Raw genomic sequence first — 11,174 nt, 5'->3', positions numbered from 1 at the left:
CCTTTTCCTCCTAGAGGCGATGTAGACCACCATGTTTTGCGGATAAGGAACCAAAAGGCCACACAGGACTTGCCCGGTCTCATGAAGAAACTTAAGGAACTAGAGATCCCATCTCCAACGTTTTACTACATCTGTGAAGGTTTTGCTTATTTCCAAACAATTCATTTTCAATAGGTTTGTTCTAATGACATGCCTGAGGCAGGGATGAAAACAATGTATCTTTTAAGAGAAAGCTGGAAAGCTGGAACAGTCCTCAAGGAAAGGCATTCAAGTCAGGATCAATGCCTTTCACGAGCAGACATCTCTCCAGACTCAGAGGGCACTTTGATGGCTTGTTTTGGCAAACCACAGAGAGCTCAGCTTCTCATTAGCAGAACTCCACCCCCTTCTCAAGTGTGTGTGTGTGTGTGTGTGTGTGTGTGTGTGTGTGTGTGTGTGTGTGTGTGACACTGAGTTGTCATACCTTTACAAAGCTGAGTAGTACTTTACACGCTTTTGAATTGGCATCTAGTACTTCTTTCTGTGCATTTGAACTTTCCTACAGAGTCACTTAATAACATACCTCAAAGTTAAATTTGGCTTGCATCTATAAGCATACTCCGCAAACCCAACTAAAATTGAATAACAAGCAAAATTGACACATACCTATGGACCAAACCAAGCTTACATCAGGTGGTGGAAGACTTCTGAATTACTTACCGGAAGCATTCTGCCTCTTAGTAGTAACGAGTAGCATCTCTTTAACTCTAATAGGCTAACTTTCTTTCTACTTATTGGCTGTGGAACATAGACTTGTAAAGACATACACACTCAGCATTCATTATGCAGGGTAAGTCCACCAGAAGGAAGCATGTTTCTGCTCACAATGAGATGCTGAACACAAGAACAACCTACCTCCAGTGAAATAGGGCACAGTGCACAGACAGCTTACGCAACACAAGCTATGGGAATTCTTGCCAAAGTGGGACATTAAAGCTCTTTCCAATTCTACAGTGGCATCACCATTATCTTGAGACTCTTCCCCTCAGGAGAGCAATGCACATAACAGTTTCCGACTTCGTATATGTGCACAGCCTCCACACATCAGCCACAGTAAGAGAAGTTGTCCACAGAGCTAGTTACTCAAGCACAGCCAGACAGAAGGAGAAATGAGTGAAACAACATTTCACACTCACAGTCAGGCAATGGTTTGAGACTAGTGCAGCATCTCTCTGAAGAAGGCGCATATCTTCCTTCCCCAGGAGTCTGGACACTGCCTAAAGCTGTCTCCGCTGTTCTGCACAGCATCTCCATTGCTTGATAGCCACCTCACCCTTAGCCAAGGGTCACTTGTGTCCTAGGAACTTTTGTTATTGCTGTTTTCTATAGAGTATCTTTGCAGCCTTGAGCTTGGACATGATGAACCGGTATGAGTTTGTAAATTACCCAGAGAAGATTAATTCATGTTTGCTTGCTTGTGTGTTTTATACTACTGACCAGCAAAAGTCCAATATGAATAATTAGTAATTTGGAGAGAGAGAGAGAGAGAGAGAGAGAGAGAGAGAGAGAGAGAGAGAGAGAGAGAGAGAGAGAGAGAAGAACTGCTCGGACCACATGGTAATTTAAGGTTAGAAAGGCAAATTGGTTTGAGGAAAATATACCTGTTAATTCTGCTGATATCTAAAAGTTTAGGAGTGTTTTGTATCCAGCACCATTACAGAAATGGACCCTACATGGAGGTCTCTGATCTGGGCAGGTGGTACTTATACCATTGAGGGAGACTTTTCTCCTAATATCACAAGTCTATATTTAAAGAACTCAAGGGGATCTTCAAATTTAGACCAATGAAATAATACATATTTAAACTGTTTTATATTGGTGCATACTTTTAATCCCAGCACTCAGAAAACAGGGACAAGTGGATCTTTATTAATTCAAAGCTAGCCTATCCTACATAGTTAGTTCTGGGCTAACCAGTGAGACCCTATCCATAAATAAATAAATAAATATTTTAGTCATCTATATCACATTGGTGAAGATTTGACATTATATGCCATGTTTTATTTTCATCTTAAACACACACACACACAAACACACACACACGCCTTAGGTGCATTAAAAAAAATCAATCAGAAAAACAAAAGAAATGGATGAAGGCAATGGTAGGGATATAATGATTGGCTGACCAAGAATCACAAGGTGATACTACAAGAGGACACAATGCAATCTGACATGTTGAAATAAGCAGAAGGTGAATTTTAGAAGCAATGAGATGTCGATTTTGTAAGCATTTACTAAAAGGCTGAATGCTTTTAAATGGTTGGAGGCACTGAGGCATCTTAGCTGCAGAGCTAGAGATTTGTCTCATTACTGTTACACCAATGAGTCTTCTAATGATACATTTTATATACTTAATGAGGTTTCCTCAGCCTTTCATGGCTCTTATTTATTGTTTTTATGGGTAATATCCTGATAAGGAAAGCACCCAAGGCTCCGGCTATCATTCTCTCAGCAATTCTGTAAGCACATTCCAAGTGCACAGTTGACATCTGAGTCAATGTGACTCGGCTTCCTCTCTAAGTCAACACATAGCTTTCCTTCCAGGCTGAGCATCTAAAGAGATAATGTAATTAGCTAGGTGGCAACATACACAGCTCCACGTCTCTGATCCCCTTTGAGTGGTACTTCAGCAATTCTTTTGGCCTATTTGTTGACAAGGCTTTAGAAGATGCCTTGAAAAGTAACTCGGTGCTTTTATGTGAGCACAAAGGCATGACCCACTTTTCCTGTTTATTGTATGTTTCTTGCTATGTCCTCCAGGATGGTTGGCTCCAGCCTCATTCCTTCTGTCCCAGCTTCTGAAGTTCTGGGAATACAACATGTACCATCATGCCAAGCTCTACTTTTTGAAATCATGGCTCCTGATATGTTGGGCAGCCCTGTTGTGCTTTGAAGATAAAATGCTCCACAAAGACCCCTATGTTTAAGGCTCAGTCATCAGCTGGTGTGTACTTTGGGAAGTGGTAGAAACCTTAGGAAGTAGGGTTTTGGTATAGAAATCAGTCAGTGGAAGGTACCTGAGAAGGGTATTTTGTCCTTGGCCCCTTTCTCTTTGCTTTCCAGGTTCTGCAAGGTAAGAATCATTCCTCTACTATGCCCTTCCCCTCCATGACAGCCATTTGCTGAGATCTCTAATAAACCTTTTTTCCTTTCAACCTTTTCTCTTAGATACTTCTGATGGTGACAAAACCTAATGCAATTCCAGATAAATCTCATCATCCAAAGACAAAGGGGTCATGTGGCACTACTAAGTAGATCATCAGTCTATGTCTACTTATATTTAATTCACTGATACTAATTTTTCCAAGGCTTAACAACAATCAATACCTAGAGAGTTCTAGGAAGACTTTCTTAGCCTCATCTCAGTAAAGTCAGTATAATGCATGCTACATTAAAAAAAAAAGTAAAAAGAAAGTTTAGTTAGAAGTGTGACTCACAAGACCTAAAATCCAACCGGGACAATATGCATGATAGCTTGCTCCTCTACTGTAGTTCCACAACAACTTGTGTTGACTAAAAGATTGCAGAACATTCATAATCGTCATCAAATTGGATTGTCACAAAGAGAAGTTAAGTTACTATCATCGTGATCACACAGTTACAGCAGTTACACTTCTAACTCTGTCAAATGTCACAAAACTAACAGGTCTCCTCACCCATGTTTTTGCTACCAGAACTTAATGCCAGTTTTAGAATATTAATCACAGGGAAGAGAACGTGTATGGCAAGGAGGGAGCTTACAAAACTTGGGCACCATTTTCTATAGTTATATATCACAGAGTTATAGATCACATATCACAAAGGCCAGCTTTCTAAAGCCAGCATGATAAAGATACTACTAGAACTGTTTTTAATCATTGTCATCATTTAGATCTTCCCCTCATGAGTTGAAGACTTGGTTCTCACTGAAGCTAGGTGTAGAGGTGGGTCTTTTAAATTGTGAATAAATCATGAGGGCTCTGATCTCATAAATGGTATATCTATTGATAGATTAATAATTAAATGGTCAATGGGGCAAGGTAGAAGCCATAGGAAATAGGGGCTATGTGACATTCTGCCTTGTAAAGGCCTAGAAGCAGTGGAGGCAGTTGATCATGAAGTGAAATCTCTGAAGTGTGAGCCAAGAAAAGTGTTTTCTCCCTTTAAGTTAGTCATGTTAGAACTAAATTTTCATGGACAAAATTGAGAAGAAACAAATAATCATACAAGCAAATCAGGATAATGGGGATAGAGGCCTATACAAGCTTTATTTATTCCTAATCTCTTTGTCTTGTGTATGTAAGCAGAAGAAAACACAGTTTCATGACAGGTTGGCTTATCTTAGACAGTCTTATAACTAGCAAGGATAATGATAATGTTAAAGAAAGACCAGTTAATGTTTAATTCTGTCATACAGGGTATAGACCTATTAAAACCACATTGTGGTAGTTTGAATGTGCTTGGCTCAGGGAGCAGCATTATTAAGAGATGTAGCCCTGTTGGAGTAGGTGTGCCATTGTAGGTGTGGGCTTTAAGACCCTAGTCTTAGCTGCCTGGAAGCCAGTCTTCTCCTAGCAGCCTTCAGATGAAGATGTAAAACTCTCAGCTTCTCCAACAACATGCCTGCCTGGATGCTACCATGCTCTTGCTTTGATGATAATGGACTGAACCTCTGAACTTGTAAGGCAGCCCCAATTAAATGTCCTTATAAAAGTTGCCTTGGTCATGGTGTCTGTTCCCAGCAGTAAAACCCTAACTAAGACAGAAGTTGGTACCAGGGACTGGGGTATTGCTGTAATTGGTCTGACCATGCTTTTGTTTGGAAGAATGTGGATTTTGGGACTTTGGATTTGGACACTAGTGGAATGCTTTAAGTCAAGCTTAATGGGCTATCCTAGTAGGAGTGTGGAAGACTTTTTTTGTGAGTGATTTGAATTATGCAGACCAGGCCCAAGAGGTTTCAGTGGAGAACTTTAGTATGTGGCCCAGAGACTGTTTTGTGGTATTTTGATGAAGAATGTGGCTGCTTTTTGCTCTTGTCTAAAGATTCTAACTGAGACTAAGGTAAAGAGATTTATATTAAAATTGCATTGACAAAGGAAATCTCAAAACAAACAAACACACACACACACACACAAACAAACCCAGCAGAGACTTTGTTCTCTGATTAAGTCTCATGAAGAGTGTTTTGAACAAGTGTAATAAGATTAGAAAGGAAAAATACCAAAAATATGGTATTAAAGAGGCACCAGGAAGTGAAATGGAGCTGAATCCTGTGGTCAAGGATATTAAGTTGAATTAAGGGAGTGGTGACCTAGGGGCACCCAGCTAAGTTTAGGTCTAGACCAGGAGGCAAAGGCAAGCAGATCTCTGAGTTCAAGGCCAGCCTAGGACAGAGCAGGTTCTAGATGAAGAAAAACTTCAGTCCAGGTGTGGTGGTATACACCTTTAACTCCAGCATTCAGGAAACAAAGTCATTCAGATCCCTGAGTTCAAGGTCAACCTACAAAGCAAGTTATAGGACAGCCAAATTTAGGCAGTAAGAAAGCTGGAAAACAGAAAGCTGGGAATAAAATGTAAGGGGTCAGGGGTGGGGGGTGGGGTGGCATCTTCCAGCCCCAGCAAGCAGCAGAACTCTGGCAGCTTTGTCCATGTGGCTCTGACTTTAGTGTCAAGTATAGAAGGGACTACTGGGACAACTGGTGCTAGTTAGCTGGAGCTAAAAAAATTAGTGGTGATTAAGAGGAGACCAGAACTACTGAGGTGAAATCTGGGAAGTCTTTTCTGAGAGCACAAAAAAATCTCTGTTCTAGAGACGGCCAAGGTTGTAACTTGTGCTTCAGCTGTACTTGGTAATGTGTCAGAGTCACCCAGGTGGTACTGATTTTGAAGGTATGAAGGGGTCATGGTGAGCAGCTGAGGCTTGGCACTGTGAGAGGCCATGGAAGGCCATTGTTGAAGGATCACCCTCAGTTGCATTTGATGACCCAGGACTGAAGGAGTCATGCAAAGAAGTTGAGGCTTGGTACCATAAAGAGATCCTATGAGAGGCTATTGGTGAAGCCTAGTTGCAGTGAAAGACCCCAGCATATTGAAGATGCCATGCTATAGGATGATCACTAAGAACAGTAGCAGCAGTGGAGTGGAGTCAACCAGAGCCTAGAGTGCTACAGAGGCAGAGCTGGAGGTGTGGCCCAAGGCCTTTGGATGAGGTTAGAAGATAATGTGTGGATCCCAGACATTGGAACAAGAAGCTGTAACATTAAAGTTGCCTTGGAAACCCCAAGATGTTTGAGATGAGCCTTGGAATATCTGCTGAAGAAAGATGCTAACAGAGAGTGGAATTAGACTAGGAGAAAAAAGTTTGTCGCAGGCAGTCAACAAAAATGAAAAAAAAAAAAAGTTGGGGATCTGAAGACTGCTTTCACATCAACCCGTAATTTGGAGTTTGCCCAGCTGGTTTCCTGTCTTGCTTTGGGGATTACAGTTAAGTGACTGGATGGGTCTCAAAAAGAAACTTTGAACTTTTAATGTTGTTGAGAATGCTATAGGCTATGGGAACTTCAGAAGTTGGACTAAATGTATTTTTTTATAATGCGATTGCTAGGTATGGTCCCCATAAACTCTTGTATTTGAACAATCCTATGGGGGCCAGGGAGTGGAATTTGGTGGTTTAAATATGCTTGGTTCAGGGAGTGGCACTATTAGGAGGTATGGCCTTGTTGGAGTAGGTGTACCCCTGATGGAGTAGGTGTGTCACTGTAGGTGTGGGCTTTAATACCCTAGTCCTAGCTACCTGGAAGTTAGTCTCCTGGCAGCCTTCAGATGAAGATGCAGAAGTCTCAGCTTCTCCATTACCATGCCTGCCTGCCTGGATGCTGGTATCTATGATCCTGCCATGATGATAATGAACTGAACTCTCTGAGCCTGTAAGGCAGTCCCAATTAAATGTTGTCTTTATAAGAGTTGCCTCCATCATCATGTCTGTTCACAGCAGTAAAACCCTAATACACTAATGAAAATCTGAAAAATAACATGAAAAATCTTTAACTTTCATCTGATTTCACCACATTCATATATCAACCTCACTTCTGTTTGTTCAATTATAAGGCAAGGGATCTAGTTTCTAGTTTCAATGTCTAAGAAGAGGTTAAGACCATTGTGTGACTTTAGAAAAAAGACAAATGATCCAGGGAAGGAATGGATGAAATTTTAAAAAGAGAGAGATGCTCTTTCCAGGTAAGAAATGAAGAAATGCTTTGTGAAGCTTTCATTGGATTCAGAGATCTCTGTATAAGATAGAAGTAGGTGACAATTAAATGATGAACGGATTTGAGATGAGAGAAGGATTAGAATTAGAAGATGGAAAAAAGAGCTCTGGACTAGAAGTGGTAAAAACAAGACCAAACAACTGCCCAAATTCATTAAGGTTCTAGGAATGATGGCAACTGAATTAGATGCTGCTTTATGGGCACTGAAGATCCTAGAAGAGTTTCTAAACAGAGGGAGGTGTTTAACATGGCACACAGAAGACTTCAAGGAGTGACAAACTAGACTACATTAAATAAATAAGTTCAATAATTGTATTCTTATTGAATAGTGAGCTTTAAAAATAAATACTAAGTAGTTGTTTACATGTGGAATTATGGGTCTGGATCAATCTCTATTGAAACATGCTTTGAAAGGGAAAGTGGTTACAGTAGTAGGCAGAGTTAAGTATCAATCATCAGTAATGTTTGGCTTGGCAAAAGAATAGGACATGGAGAGAGATTGGGAGAAACTACAAACTTTCATTCCAATTATAACTGTACTCAACTTTGGTTCTATGGCTCAGCACTTTTAATTCAAAGATCTCCAAGTGCTTTGCAAATATTAAGTAATTAAGACTCATAGGACCCAAGAGATGCAGGTAACTATAATTATCCCCATTTTGTGCTGGAGGAAAGAGATCAGAGTTTTTAATCAACTCATCCACTCTGTGTGGTTCCCTTGATAGAACAAGGTCAGAACCTAGATTCTGAATCTAGATTCTAGAAGTTTAGCCTTACAGTAAAGGCACTAGTTTGTTTCATCAATCTACATAATTTTCATGTTATTTTCTCATGTATTGCTAAACCAAGAATAAACAAAAAATAAGGCAATGCTAAATACACCCACACATTCCTCAAAGGAGATAATTAAAGTTGAAATTCATAATTAAAATGGAAAAACAGAATGATCATAACAGATATTCACCTATTTAGCTGGTTGTCCATTTGATTGAAGATAAAAAATAATTTTGAAAATAATATTTGATAATGTAGATGTTTCAAAGCATTTAGAAGTACCTTTACAAGGTAATATTTAAATATTGGTGTCTTAAGATATTCAAAGGATTAAATTTAGATATTAATTTGACTAGATTAAAGAATATTGTTTTGAGGTGTGATTGTGTTTCCAGAGGAGATTGTGAGACAAGTTGATGGATTGAATAGGAAAGTCTGCCCTCAATTGTGGGTGGATACAATCCATATCATTGGCTGATGCCCAAATAAAACAGCAAGAGAGGAAGGGCAATTGGCTCCTCCTCCCCATAATTGGTTCATATTTATCTTTTCCAATACTTATTGTCAATAGGTACAAGTTCTGATGTTAGACACCGGAAGTATCAGTTCTCTGGAGTTGTATGAGTGGATTCTTAGGCTTTGTGCCTTCAGACATGGATCAAGCCATGCTACAGTACAACAGGGTCTGCAGCTTACAGACAGCATCTCATGGTGCCTCTTGCCCTTCATAATCATATGTGCCAATGTCTGTATTATGCGTGTGTTCAAACATCTATATCTACATTGGTACTGTTTCTTTCAAGATACTAATATAACTTTCTATAAAGCATAGTCTTTCATACCAGAGTACTCTAACCCCTGGTCTGGTTTTTCCATGGCATTAAGTGACACAAACTTTATTTAATTGTACTAAAAAAACTGAATAGTTTATTAGTCTATAATATGAAGTATAGGTTAATACCATGAGAAAAATGTATATTTTCCTGAATCATTAATTTGACAGAAAATTTTACTGGTATCTTTGATAAAATACTAGCCTTCTGTTACCTTCTTCTCCTCTCCCCTGACATAAACAAACAAACAAACAGTCAAACAATTATTTTTCTATTAGCAGAAGACTTATCTTTCTTTTGAAGCAAAACTAGACCACATATTCCATAAGGACAGAGACCAAGCAGTCTCCCTGGAATTCTTACACACAGTAAGTTGTACATTATATTATGTCAACTGGACTCTCTAGCTACTGAATGATTTAATAATGTTTATGCTGGTGCTATTGGAATGATATATGGGGAAGTTTAGTTAAAGTATGAACCATAAGTTTTAGTATCAGCTGAAATGATTCCTTGGATTTGGGAAGGAGTAAAAAAATGATCTAATAGAAAGACCAGCTCTGGGCAGAGAATTCTCTACCTTGACATCCTAGTCTTAGGCACAGCTGCCAAGTTCCAGAGGTTCTAAGTACTGCCATTAACATCGCCTCAGGCAACCTAATGTTTCCCACAATCAATGGAGGTTTCTGAATGCCGAAGACCCCTAGCGAGACCTGTTCCTACCTGCCCTTCTCCTTTGCCTAAGCAGTACATGACTCTAACAAATGAGCCCTAGTACCAAGCATTCCTATCTCATTTGCATATCAAATGTGCATTTCTAAATATCCTCCGGAACAGCTATTTTTAATTATAGGGCCCAACTGGCAGCTGACAATCAAGAACTAAAATTGTTTTAAATTAGGATTTTATTTTCTTCCAAAATCCTGGCAGGATTTGTTACTATTCACCCTAACCACGTATTTTTTACTAAATTCTTGTACATGGTAGACAAATATTATTAATTTCAATTAGTGTCATTATGTGTTATTGACTAATTATGTAATGTGTAACCTGTAGCATCACATGAATATCATATTTAATGACAGATGTTCATCAACTATATGTAATCATGGATGGAATTTTAAAAATTATTCTATTTTATATGTATAGATGTTTTGTTTGCAAGTTTGTCTGTCCAAGAGTACATGCCTGGTACCCATGGAGGTCAGAGCAGGGCATTTAATTCCCTTGGAAGTAGGAAGTTCCAAGGTTGTAAGACACCATGTGGGTACTGGGAACTGAAACCCTGGTTTTTCTGGAAGAGCATCTAGTGCTCTTAACTGCTGAGCCATCTCTATAGCCCCATAGGTGGGATTTTTATGACAGCATGATGGCTTTGAAAGTAAACAGGGATGTAAAAACATCTTCAGCATCACTTAGATGCAAGTAAACTACAACTAAGCTGTATTTAAATATATACTTTGAATTTATGTAAAAAAATTCAAAGTTGAAATTAATTTTATGCAGTCTAAAGTCTCAAATATCAGGTAACACTTATTGCTATTAATGCAATTCAAAATTGTCAGTACAGGCCTAAGAAGAGAGCTCAGTAAGTAAAACAATTGTTGCACAAACTGAAAGATCTGAGTTTGACTCTTCAGAACCCATGTAAAAGCCATATGCATTGTGTGAGCTTTGGTAATTTCAGCATCTCCATGGGAAGATGATAGACAGAGACAGGAAACCCACCAGAAGCATTTAAGCCAGCCTAGCATTTATATGCAGCAGTGATGAGATCTCATCTCAAACAATGTAGAAGATGAGGACAATTGCTCAGGGCTGTCCTATGACCTCCACATACACACCATAGTACCCATGTACCCACATTAACATACATGACTGTGAAATCATACAGAACCATTGTACATTCAAATAATGATATAGTAATAATAGAAACTTGTTAAGAAAATTGCTCCAAGAAAAAGAAGAGATTTTTGTAGGACCTGAAATTAGAGTTGTAGGAAATGCAGAGATGGGACAAAATTCAATGTATTCAAACTAAATGAGTCCTTGCTTTTTTCTAAAGCTGTCATCAATGCCCAAGCTGCATTGGCATTACCAAGGAGCTCATGAGAAAGTCAGCATCTCAGCTTTCTCTCTCTCATCCCAGGTATCCTACCTAGTACCAGAACCTGCATTTCAGCTAGATTTAGATACTTCAAGTAGATTTATAAACTCATCAAAGCTGAGATGTAATCGAGTAATTCATACAGAGAAAGTCAGTCAAGGAAGATAAGGA

At 39.1% G+C, this 11,174-nt stretch overlaps 1 protein-coding gene across 11 annotated transcripts in view; it reads right to left on the bottom strand.

Moving 5' to 3' along the window:
- Bdnf (brain derived neurotrophic factor) overlaps positions 1-11,174 on the bottom strand; it is a 52,344-nt gene that overhangs the window by 4,210 nt on the left and 36,960 nt on the right. The window lies entirely within an intron of this gene.

Source organism: Mus musculus, chromosome 2, assembly GCF_000001635.26.
Source record: "Mus musculus strain C57BL/6J chromosome 2, GRCm38.p6 C57BL/6J".
Lineage (NCBI taxonomy): Eukaryota > Metazoa > Chordata > Mammalia > Rodentia > Muridae > Mus > Mus musculus.
The sequence above is the reverse complement of the archived record's forward strand: the minus strand, read 5'-3'. Positions and strand labels throughout refer to the sequence as shown.